Source organism: Humulus lupulus, chromosome 3 (genome assembly GCF_963169125.1).
Source record: "Humulus lupulus chromosome 3, drHumLupu1.1, whole genome shotgun sequence".
In the NCBI taxonomy this organism is placed as follows: Eukaryota; Viridiplantae; Streptophyta; class Magnoliopsida; order Rosales; family Cannabaceae; genus Humulus; species Humulus lupulus.
Window position 1 is genome coordinate 158395818 of NC_084795.1, and position 13790 is coordinate 158409607.

A 13790-nucleotide genomic window follows, 5' to 3' on the forward strand; every position below is an offset into this window, starting at 1 on the left:
CCAAGACCGTTACACTGTGTACTTTACATATTTCTAGACTTGCTGATCGAGTCATTTCATCATAACCGTGTAACTAAGAGTAATTAATAGGTTAGGGTTAAACATTTTGGTCAAAAGAAGTGATCATTTCATTAAAAACTTTAAATTTCTACATGGAATCCCAAAATAAACATTAAAAGGTCCTTTACAATTCAAAAGAATACAACAGACCGACCTAAGTGGAAAAATTAGGGTTCGACCCTACTCCTCTGTGAATCCTCGGTCGTGGTGGTCGAGCAAGTTTCATATGTACATGCCGCCACCGAAACTCTCCAACTCATGGCTGGTCCAGCTTCCCTTTTCCCTTACCTATACCACATAGCACCTGTGAGCCAAGGCTCAGCAAGAAAACTTAAACATGCTCATAAGCAGTTAATAACCTACTATAGAATCATAAATAGCATGCATAACAGTAATAACCCTACTCCTGCATGCATTCAATCCAAATAAGTGATTATAGAGTCACACCAGGACCCGTTTCCCTAGATAAGTGACTGTAGAGTCACCCTGGGGAAATTTTCCCTATTCTTTTTATAACCAGACTTAGGGCTGGACAAGCGTATATGGCGCTTTATTTTCCAAGCGACCATAGGGTCAGTCAAGCGTATACCATGCTTCTGAATAGGCCTAACCATATCGGCCTACGCTAAGCGCGCTATTGCCACCCTTGACTTATAAGTCAAGCCTTTAAACTTGTGCTCAGCGTGATATTGCCGCCCTTGACTTATAAGTCAAGCCTTTCGCCCTACGCTCAACGAGATATTGTCACCCTTGACTTATAAGTCAAGCCTTTCGGCCTGCGCTCAGTGCACTATTGCTGCCCTTGACTTATAAGTCAAGCATTTCAATCAGATAATACAGACAAGCATAAATCATTTAACAATTATCTAGATAGAGAGCATTCAAGCATACATAATCAAACAATCACAGGAATAATCATAATCATGTTCATTCACAACGGCCCAAGCCCTAATCATAACCCAGGGTGTAGTTTTCTTATCTCTGACTGGATAAATAGAAATGACCCTCAAGCACGATCCCCTTTCGAGCCCTAGCAATACCCTAGTCACAACTATAATAGAGGATATCCATCAATATCAAGTAAATAAAGGTTTCCTGATCGAGTCCTAGCCTCTGGGACCTCGAATACTAAAAAACCAGGTAGTAGAATCCTTCCCGAGCCCTTAGTTTTGAGTCCACACAACTTGAAACCTCACTTGGCTATCTTTCCCAATTAGCATCGCAGCGCACCCCTGAAGGGTTGCGGTGCACACCAAAGTTGAGAGCCCTGGCCCTATTTTTACTGCACACGCGCCACGATGCTAAGGCGGTTCAGAAGAACCCCAACGCCCCTAAGTTCATAGGGGTCGCAACGCTCCAAGAATAGCGCTGCGGCGCAATCCCGCGAAGACTTCCAAAATTTTCCTTCGAGCCAAATCCCTCAAAATTCATCCCAAATAACAACCAAACCTAGAATCAATTCCCAAAACCTCAATAATACACTCAAGGCAACACAAATACACCAAGAGCTATGCCAAAACCTTACTCTAATTCAAAATTCATACCTATAGTTCAAAACTCAAGAACACTTAAAACCACAAATTCACACAAAACAGAGCATGGGATCTTACCTCAACTAAGAAATCACGACCCCAAGTTGCACCTAACTCAATTCTTAGCTTCAAGCCTCCAATTCCAAGCTAAACTCTTCCGAAATTCAATGAACTTAAATAAAGTAAGAAGGAGGGAAAGAGAAACACGTGAGAGAGAGGAGCTAAGTGTTTTTGTGGTTATCTCTTTTCCTCATTCTGAGGGTTTGGTTTGACTAAGGTAATCCAAGGGCATGAAAAGACTAAATTTCCCCTCATCCAAAAGCTTTCTCTTTAATGCTCTCAAGGGAAAATCATCTTTTGCCACCATTTCCCACTAATATCAATTAACACCTCATAATTTCCCAATTAATTCTAATATTCCCAAGTGATCACCAAATAACTTACCATTTCCCGATAAATCTCGATACTATACTAAATTACCAAAATACCCCTTTGCTCACCCCCGAGCCGAGTATTTGACCCCGTTGTGACTAAATTGCTAACTTGCTCACTAGGATCGTCTCGTGTCGAGTAACCCAAATATATCCACATAATAATATGGTCTAAATCACAAAATACATATATTTACAAATATACCCTTATAATAAGAAACAGACCCACATGCATATTTAATACACTTAAACATTCAAACATAGTCATATCATAATATAACTCACATAATAATATAAACATATCAGATAAACACATAATTAATCCAATTCTTGCCCTCCTGGTCCCCTAATGAAGACCCTAAGCCTTATTAGGGAATTTGAGACGTTACAAAGCTAGTCAAGGACATTCCTCAAGTCCTCTTGCGTTCTATTGCCATGTCTGTTGAAGACATTATTTCCTCTAGGTTGCCCCCCAGCGTTTTGGCTATCTGCTTGATGAACTATTGTGGTAATCCATTAGAATAATTATGCTGCTCGGGTTACCTTGGTGGGAAAAATGGTCGTTCAGGCACATGCTGCCTTGGTGGGACAAACAGTCCTTCAGCATGCACGTTATCCCAAAGAGGGAAATTTTGGGGCCCATGTGGCCTTAGTGGAACATCATATTGCTGATTGTCCCTAGGATTGTAATATCCACTATCTCCGTCATCATCATTGTACTCGTCTCTATAAAATGACTGATAGTTGCTGCTTACTAGTTTTCTTTGATAATTCCCAGCTGAGTGGTTGCGTCGAGATTGTTGGGATTGATTCTGAGTTACTGGTCGATCATTCCTTGGTTGTCAAAATTTTTTACCAATAAATTGATTTTGTTAAGGAGAAGGAATCCCTCCTCTTGAAACTAGTTGTCTCGATTTTTGTTCATCAACAAGTCTTCCTTCTTCGAATAGGACATTGCTCCCAGATACAATTAGGTAAGATTTGTTCATCTTGATGCAGCCAATGGTGATGCACTGGCTGATATTCTCTATTTGTGTGGCTACTCCGAGTTTTTCCAGGAGGAAAAACTTGATCTCGAGATCTTGTTGGTTGATTAGGTTCAACGACTCAACCAATGTGTCCTTGAACATCATTAACTCGATCAACATTGTCAGGTTGTGGATTTGATTGTTGGTTAGGTTGAGTTTTTTGTAAGACAGCCTCAAGCAGTCGAGTTGCCTCAACATTCCTTTGATTAACTTCTTCTTGTCGAGCCTCAAGGACCATTTGTCACTGGCCCATCCAACTTTTAAAGTCTTGTGTTTGCTTGCTTAAGGCTTCAGCTACTGCCTCTTATGTTGCTACTTGAATTTCATGTAGATCAACAAACTGTTCCTGCATTTGGCCCATAACTTCCTTCAATTGTTCAATGTCAAGGTTAAGGCATTCCCCCAAATCCATGCGAGGGTCATCACTACTCAGTATTTCATGATGAGGCAGGTTCCTGGTCAGTATAACCCGTTGGCCAAGATGCAAGGGAGGAAACTTATTGCTTGAAGGACGATCTTTTTGTCTAGTAGTCTGGCTTCCTCCTTGAGGCTCTTGACTTTGACTTCTTGTAGTTATGGCCATCTTTTCAGATTCAATTAATTGATAGCCAAGGTGCAATGTGTTTCTTGAGTTCAGCTCTCAATGAAAGTACCAAAATGTAGACCACCGTTTTGGTCAACCAACACTGAGTCAAGTGAAACGACAATTAAAGATAAAAATAGCTGAATTCAAATAAACGATACGAATAATTTTATAGTGGTTCGGCCCCAAGGGCTGGTAATGAACTACGTCCACTTGAACCTTTTATAAATCACAATGGTCTCAAACTCAAGATATGATGAACCGGAGTCAGATGAGTCTCTTAAGCCTGAAAGAGAAAATACATCACAAAATGAGGTCTGTATGATAGTGTGTAATCTAGAGTTAAGATTCTAGATTCTAGAGATTTATTCTCGGATCCCCCTCAAATGATAGTGAGAGGTCTTATTTATAGAGATTCTAGTGGGCCTTTAGCCTTACAAGTATGAAATGGGCTCTACACGCATAATGTGGGTCTTTTACAACTGAATATGAAATAAAATACAATTACTTAAATATCTCATGAAATACAGATTTTTCTGGTCGTTTGAAGCAGCTTCTGGGATCTTCATTTGACCAGTGTTCCTTCTTCGAGCAAGTTACATGTAATTAGCTTATTATTATTTAATCGGAAACCTTGGTCATATTCGAATGAAGTTGAAGAGATTAATCATCATCTTCTTGTCGAGCCTATTTGACCAAGATTGGATTTTATAGTTTCTAGGTGTCACATCATCATGTCTGTATTTGGGATAAACAAGCTGATTTTTTGTTTTATTAAAAAAAGGAAAAACAAAAGGTAATAGTTTCCTAATGACTTCACAAGGGTTGTATTCCGAGAAAACATTGGCCATACACTATGCACTAAATAAGGTACATAGTAATTAAAAAAACTATTACTTTTCCCGGACAATATAATTATTACTTTAGCAAATGTCTAACTAAGATTAGACATTTAAAAAAAAGGGTGTCCTTTACATTATTGATGAGATGGCCAAACCCTAATTACAACTTATATTTACAAGCCTTAATTAACAAAACTAACAAGTTTACAGCTTAATATTATTGAATGAATATCTCAATTTATAGTTTTTTTTTTATTTAAGAAAGCTTAAAAACGTTACTACAAAGAAATAATATTACTTACATTAAATAAAGAAACTCAAAACCAATTATTAATATAGGACATTTTCATTATTTTGTACCTTAATTTCTGAATACTTTCTCAGATAAAATAATACTATTTTATCACATGACTAACTGAGATTAGTCATTCTCAAAATGCAAGTTGTCTAATAAAAACTTGATAAGATGATCAAACCCTAAATATCTACCATTTTTTATTCTTAAGAACCAGATATATTATCTTCAATTAAAAATATAAAACTAAAACCCCTATAAAACTGGTTAAATGCCTTGTGTTGACGGTCTTCTTCACTATCAACATAATCTGGGACTTTAAAGAAAATAACAGAAAAGAACACAAGATTTTTACGTGGTTAAGGCTATAAAAGAGTCATAGTCCACAATTCTCTGGTATTTAGTGAGCTTGAAGCTTGTTTGAGCAAGCTTCAATGGTAGTTCTCAGGCAGCATCTATATTGCACTGAGTTATAGAGTTTCTCTCTCTAAAAATCGAAACCCTTGTAAAGGAGATACCCCAACCCTATTTATAGAGGTTGGGGTCATTAATGTTAATCATCTATCATTAATACAAATTCCCCCATTCTCGGGTGTTAATGTTGAATTAATACAAAAAGGGCTGCACTAAATAGAGACTACGACCCAGGTGGATTGCACGAGGTCCATGGTAGAAAGTCGTGTACCAACTTTATGGGAACATACCTGTAACAGTCAGGGTGCGGTGCATGTTTGCCCATGTTAGGCGGCATTGTGAGAAATGATGATTGCTAAGGGTATGAACTCGACACCACTAATCGAGGCTCACCAAAAGTTGTGCTTCCTAGAAGAGTTCACACTCCGAGAACTTTAGGACTTGTCACTAACTACTCTTAATTGCCACGTGTCGTGTGGTGAAAACATGGACAACACCTTGGTTAGTGAATCACCACGCCATAATACGAAAGCATCATATCCCGTCAAGGTAAGAGTAACGAGACTTCGAACCAAAGCAACTATAAATATTTTTTTCCTTTAAAAAACAAAATAATTGTTTTATCAACCAATGGTAATGAGTTGGAAGGCGCCTTTGAAGGAAGGAAACAATGGTCTTGATTCAAACCCTTGTGGCTAGAACACAACCACTCCAAAAAACAAGAGGAAGATTTTCATCAGAGCTGGCAAATTGTCGATGTCTGAACTTTTACGATTGACAATAGAGGTAGGCAGATGTTGAATCTACTCGTCCTTATTTGAGAGTCTGGTGAATGAGAGATGCTACAAGGGTCAAGGGCACGGGAAGGCATTGGATGCTAAGGACGATTTGGGTAAATTTTCTCATTTAATTATACTGGAATCTAATTACCTATGCTGAGCCTCAAAATGAATGTGCAATGCTTAGGTGATGGTGGATGAGGCCTTACATTTTACAAAGTTCCACGCAACCCTTGCTGAAGAGTTTAACAATCATACTAGAGATTATCCAGAGGATGATGAGGATGACTTCCACCAACTCGTCAACACCTAGTGGTTCTTTTTGTTCTTTTATTTCATAAAATCCCCGTACGTTGTCATCTTTTATTGTCCTAGTTCTTTTAGTTAATGTTGGTTGTGTTTTCTTTTCTTCTTTTTGGGAGACTTTTTGTTGATTAGTTTTAAATCTTTCTCCGTATTTCTATGTTATCTTTCAGTCTGTAATGTTTTAACTTTTTAATTTAATCTTACGAGGAATTGTGACAATGCCTATTATTATGCTCATTAACATACAAAATAGAACAATGGAAAAGAAACTGGAAGTATTGAAGACAAGGGCGGGGAAACATGATAAATTCTAAATAAAATGAAATTTCAGGACCACAATGACATCATAAAATGAGAATTTAAAAATTTGACACCTAAACAAAAGAGTACCAGCGTTCTCTTTCTGCTCTTCTTCTCTAGAAATTTGTGCCATGGCTTTAGCAAAAAAAATAAAGTAGGACACCATACCACCCGCCTGCCAGCTCAGCTCGGGTCGGTAGGACAAACGGTGGTGGTGGTGCGCATGTGTGTGGTGGTCAATTGTGTGAGTCCTTACCCATGCACACAAAACTGGGTACCCCTTGGGGCACACCCCAATGCATGGCACTTGCATCTTATATACACTCTTGGTGGAGTGTTCCAAATCAATGTGGGACTTTTCCCATATCACACACAAATGTACTTTTTCACTTTTAACTTTTAACAAAAAAGTTCTAACAATCCCCCACTTAAATTTTTAAAATATTTTCTCGAGCAATATCAGAATCTATAAGATTGTGCAAAAAAAATGTATCTTTCGATTTGAACATTTGCATAGTGAATACAATTTAGATTATAATGAAGTGACACAAAGTCTTGAACTCTATTTCTAACATCGTACCACGCACCAACCTTTCAAGGGTGTAGTAAAAAAGCTCGTGCGTTAATGGCCATGCACGTCTATCCCAGTATAGTGAATTCTCTAGAAATTTTGCCCAAAATTCCATAGGAAGCGGCCCCACTTCCACATTCACATAGGTGAGTCTATCAAGAGTACTCCTGTAGCTCGGTACTCCACTCCACATAAAGTAGAGATCTCTTTAAGAGTTTCTATTAACTCATCCTCTCATCGCTTCAGGAATTCATGCTTCTATATGCTTTAATGGAAATAGCATGATCCAACTCATAGCACTTCAAAACTTGTTATTTCCCATTGAACCTAGTTCTTAGGATCTCCAGTCTTTAGATTGGGTTACCATCATGAGTGATTCATCATTTTAAGGGAAATAGTCTCATTCCTTTCGATGTTTTATGGAATTTCTCTCAATCTAATCCTTTCCTCAAAGGATCTGCTAAGTTATCATCAGTGCGTACATGGTCCACTATAATAGCTCCTGTTCAGATAAACTCTCTAACAGTATTATGCTTACGACGTATATGTCGTCTCTTACCGTTGTAATAATGATTATGAATTTTTGCAATAGCCCTGATACTATCGTAGGGATCAACACAGCTAGTATCGGTTTTTCCCATAAAGGGATCTCAGCTAGCAGGCTTCTCAGCCAACCTGCTTCTTCACTAGCTGTAGCTAGTGCTATCATTTCAGACTCCATGGTGGATTGAGCCAAAATAGTTTGTTTCTTGGACTTCCAAGAAACAACTCCATCAACTATACTAAAAATATAGCCAGTTGTAGCTTTGGAGTCATCGGACAGAGTGTTTCAGTCTGCATCACTATATCCTTCAAGAACAACTGGAAACTTCTGATAATGTAAGCCAAGGTTCATTGTTCTCTTTAGGTATCTCATGACCCTTTCAATAGCATGCCAATGCTCTATACTAGGTCTACTATTAAACCTGCACAATAATCCCACAACATAAGCAATGTCAGGTCTCGTACAATCAGTGGCATATAGAAGACTACCAATGATGCTCGCATAGTCAGACTGTCTCACACCGTGACCAGTGTTCTTAAATAACTTAACACTTGGACCATATGGTGTGCAAGCAGGTTTACAGTCAAAGTAATTGTATTTATTTAGAATCTTCTCAATATAGTGAGATTGATCCAAATAAATTCCCTTTTCAAACCTAGTAATCTTAATACCAAGGATTACATTCACTTCTCCAAGGCCTTTCATATCAAAGTTAGCACATAACAAAGATTTAACAACATTCACAACATGGATATTCGAACCAAATATGAGCAAGTCATCCACATATAGACATACAATAGCGCAAATGTCATTCTCAGATTTATAGTAAATGCATTTGCCACTTTCATTCACTTTGAAACCATGTGAGATGACTAAATTATCAAATTTCTCATGTCATTGCTTAGGTGCCAACTTAAGACCATATAGAGAGTTATCCAATTTACAAACCTTATGTTCCTGACCAGGGATTGCAAACCCTTCAGGTTGGTCCATGTAAATCTCCTCTTCTAATTCACCATTCAAAAAAGCAGTCTTAACATCCATTTGGTGCACAACTAAGTTATGAACAGAAGCTAAAGAAATCAATACTCTAATGGATGTTGTTCTAGTAACAGGTGAATAAGTGTCAAAGAAATCTACATTCTCTCTTTGCCTAAAACCCTTGGCTACAAGACAAGCCTTGTACTTATCAACAGTACCGTCGGGTTTCAATTTCTTTTTCAAAATCCACTTACAACCTATAGGCTTACAACCAAGAGATAAATCAACTAAGTGCCACGTATTGTTAGACTCAAGAGAGTCCATTTCATCATTTATGGCTTCTTGCCAGAGGTTAGGATCTAAAGAAGACAAAGCTTCTTGGAGGTTAGCAGGATCCTCCTCTAATGTATAGACACGGAAATCAGAACCATAATCTTTAGCAACTCTAGCTCTCTTACTTCTCCTAGTTTCTGATTCGCTATCCTCAATATGCTCATTACTCCTAATCGTAGGAATGTTGCTAGTAGATGCGCCCCCACTATTTATCAATTTAAAAGGGAATCTATGTTCATAAAAATCAACATCATTTGATTCCACAATAACATGCGCATTTAAATCATAGAACCTATATGCTTTACTATTAATTGCATATCCGATAAATACACATTCATAGGCTCTACTTGCTAGCTTAGTTCTCTTAGGATCAGGAATACGAACATAAGCCAAACAACCCCACGTTCTAAAATAAGACAGGTTAGGTTGCCTATTTTTCAAGATCTCATATGGTGAAACTTTGCTCTTAGACTTAGGAACTCTATTCAACACATAACAAACAGTCAAAAGAATTTCACCCCACCAATGAGACGCAGCACCAGAATTCAATAAAATAGCCACAATAGATTCAGTAAAAGTTCGATTCTTTCTTTCAGCTTTACTGTTCATTTCAGGTGAATATGTTGCAGTGGTTTCGTGTACAATGCCATGTGAATTATAAAACTCAATAAGCATGCTTGAATCATATTCAGTTCCCCTATCACTATGAAACCTTTTAATTTTCTTATTGAATTGATTCTCAATTTCAGTCACAAATAATTTGAACATGTCAAGTGCATCACTTTTATTTTTCATTAAGTACACATAAGTAAAGTTAGCACAATCATCAATAAAAGTGATGAAATAATATTTACCATTCCTAGTTAACGTTCCATCATGTTCACAAATATCTTAATGAATTAAATCTAAAGGCTTAGATTCTCTAGTAACTGATTTATGTGGTGTCTTAGTTATTTTTGCTTGACTACAAAAATCATATTTTTCAAAATCATTATCTGATATTTTAGGAATTAAATCAATGTTACTCATGTTCTTAATAATGTGCTTATTAACATGACAAAGTCTAGCATGCCAAACATTAAAATCACACAACATATAAGCAGAAGGAGAAACTTTATTAAATTCAACATTTAACTTAAACATGCCATCAGTAGCATAACCCTTCCCAACAAAAATGTCATTCTTAGTGATGGTGTACAAATCCGCCCCAATAGTTTGAGTAAACCCAGCCTTATCAAGAAGAAAACCATAAACTAGATTCTTTCTCATCTCAGGAGTATGCATTACATCTTTCAGTAATAAAGTCTTTCCTAAGGTAAACTTAAGCTCTACATTCCCAATCCCAGCAACAATAGTGGTGTGGGAATCTCCCAACAACATTTTCTTATCATCAGTAGCAGTGTATGTCTTAAACATAGTATGATCATAGCAGACATGGCAAGAAGCGCCAGTGTCAACCCACCACCCATCTGATCCACCAATTAGGTTTATCTCAAAAATTATAGTTGTAAAAGCCTCTTCAGTCAAGTTAGCCTGCGGAGCAGTGCTTGGCTTGTTCCTACACTTGCGTGCCATATGACCTGGCTTGTTACAATTGTAACAAAGGAATTGTCCAGAGTCATTCTTTTTAGGTGGAGGTTGCTGCCTTCCAGGTTGGTTCTTGTTATGGTTCCGACTCTGATTGTTTTTTCGAGGAGTGTTCTGGTTGTTGTAGTTGGAACTTGAATTGGAGTTGCGCTTCTAATTCTTAAAAAAAATTCCATTAGGCTTCAGAACCGTAGGTGTGGACTTCTTGGGGTTGTTGTTAGAGACAACAAGCACGTCTTCTTTCTGGTCTTGTTTCCTTGCTTCATCCTTGATACGAAGGCAGGTGATCAAACTCTCTAAGGAAAATTCCTTAGTCTTATGCCTGAGTACACTTTTGAAATCCTTCCAAGAAGGAGGTAATTTGTCAATTAAAATAGCAACTTGAAACTGTTCATCAAGAGTCATACCTTCTTAAATAATCTCATGCGCAATTTTCTGAAGTTCGTGAGATTGGGCTTCCACAAATTTATCGTCGACCATTTTATATTTTAGGTAGCGGCTGATAGCATATTTTTTGGTTCCTGCCTCCTCTATATCATATTTCTTTTGCAACGCCTCCCAAATTTCACTTGCATATTTATCTGAATTATAATAAGCATAGAGGTCGTTGGATAAACCGTTAAGAATAAAATTCTTACAGAGGAAGTCGTTTTCAACCCAGGAATCCAATTCTTTCTGTTGCTTCTCGCGTTCAGTCTCTTTGTCCTTGTCGGTCGAAGGTTCAGAGACAACTGGCTACAGAGCAGCGAGGAAAAACGCAACCTTCTTCATGGTCAGATAAAAGAGCATATTTTGTTTCCAACGCTTAAAGTGCAAACTCTCAAAATGAAAGGGCTTGTTAATATCAGTAGCAGCAGAACCAGAAAAATCATCGGTAGTAGCCATAGCAGAACAGATAGTGTCTTAAAATTGTTAATAAGTCTTATTCTGAAGAAAAAAAATTGGAACCAATTACCGATAGAAGATTTCTGGCTGAGTCGCGGACAATGTAGCGCCGTACTACCTTAGAGCCGTTACTTAGTGAGTTTAAATTAGAAATCGTGCTTTTGACTGACTCTAAGTGGTTTCTAAAACCAAAAGTGTGGATAAATCAGAATTTAAGGCTGTACTCTTTGAAAATGTTTAACTTCATTAAAACGTTAAATATAAAACATCTGGGATCCCAAAATAAGGTTTACAAAATATTTACAACTCAAAAATAGATTTACACTTGATCAGTTATCAAAAGAATGATTTAATACAGCCCTATACAAAATGCCCCCAACCAAAGCAGTCGGGCAGGCCGAACATGTACGCGCCGCCCCCACGCTCTCCATACTCATGGCCGGTTGACTGACTCCTTGCTTTTACCTGCCACACGGAGCACCCGTGAGCCGAAGCCCAGCAAGAAGACCCAAATAGTACATAACATAAGCAAAACAAATAGCTGGCAATAATTCACTGACACAAAGGAAAACCATCATAATAAACAAGTACGGCCATGCCGCTCCCAAGGCCTTACCAAAGCCTGGAGTTTCGGTTCTCACCGCGAGGATAACTCATGTATCCCTTGGGTCCCACCCTGAATATAAGCATCCCATGTGCTGTGTGTTACTTTCGGCCCCACGGCCGCCCGGCCTACGCCGTACCCGGCCTTTGCCGTTCGTTTCATCATAATCACACATATAGTACATCCAAAATAAACATTCACACACATCACGGTTCATTTAAGGTTAAGCATTTGCACGTAATACAATCCGGGGCCATGCCCTACAATCACACAGTGGGGCCATGCCCTAAACTCGGGTGTTACGGTTTTCTTACCTTTAGATTAAGTAGCCTTGATCAACCTGACTCCTTGAGCACGATCTTACCCGAGCCCTAGCGCTTACCTAAGCAAAATCCACAAGTCAAAGTCATCACCAATCCTCAAGTCCAAAACCTAGCCTCGGGACTAATCCCGAGCCCCCGGGAAGTCCTAGATCCCCAAAACAAAGTGGCGGAATCGAGCCCCGAACCCTAGGTCAAAATCCCTTCACAAAAGCCCAAAAATCCCCTCTGTGAACAGTGCAGCGCTACAACGCTCAAAAGGTAGCGCTGTAGCGCTACAAGAAGAACCACCCTCACCAGACAGGGGCTAGCGCTACAGCGCCCCCTGCCTAGCGCTAGTTGCAGCAGACCAAAACCAAAAATCGTATCTTGCGATTTTCTTCCCCCATTTCGAACCCAAACTTGTCCAACTCTTTCCCAAGCCCAAAAACAAACATATATACACCACACACTCATCCCAGGCACCCCAAGAACTCAATCCCAAGCTCAAGCAACCCACAACTCAAAATCTAACCCAATGAACCCCAAAAACCAGAAAAATCAATCAAACATCAAGGATAGGGTCTTAGAAATCATACCGTGGGTGGAATTTCGACCTTGAACTGAACCCTAGACCTCCTTGGCCTGCACCTTCACAACCTTGACCTGTTTTCCCCAAAAACCCCATCCATTTAGCTCAAAAAAAAAACAGTTCAAAACCAGCAAAACCCTAAAACCGAAAACCTCAAGAACTTACCTCAAATCTCTGATTTGATCTTGCTAATCCCTTGCAAATCCACAACCCTAGCTTACCACTGAGCTTCACCTCAAGAAAAATCAAAGAAAAAGGGTGGGAGAACCACAAACCAAATCTTCAAAGCCAACCCTTCAGCTTTCCCTCTCTTTCTTTTCTCTTCTTTCTTTCTTTCTTTTCAGCCTATAATTTTTCTCTACTAAATCCACTAAGTATAAAGGCCTTCTTTATTTTATCTCTTGCAAGCCTAATGAGAAAAATACCCTCTCTTACTAATTCTAAGCCTTTATGTCCATAAAGGGCATTTTAGTCATATTACCCAAATTCCCACTAATTCCTCAAGTGTTCCTAATAATTCACGTTCGCTACCCAATACCTAATAAATCACCAAATATATTCCCAAATTCTCGATTAACTCCCCAGGCTTAACCCAAGCCTGGTACAGGTTCCCGCTTTGACTTTCCGCTAACCCGCTCGTTCTAGGATCGTCTCGAGTCATAGATCACAGGTATCAACATAGTCATGCCCAACATGGCCAAATTACAAATATGCTCAATTAGGTCTACATGCATATTAATTCACATAATCATGCACCACAATTAATCACATAATCATAAAACGTGCACTAAATCATAATCATGCATAAAACCCATTAAAGACCC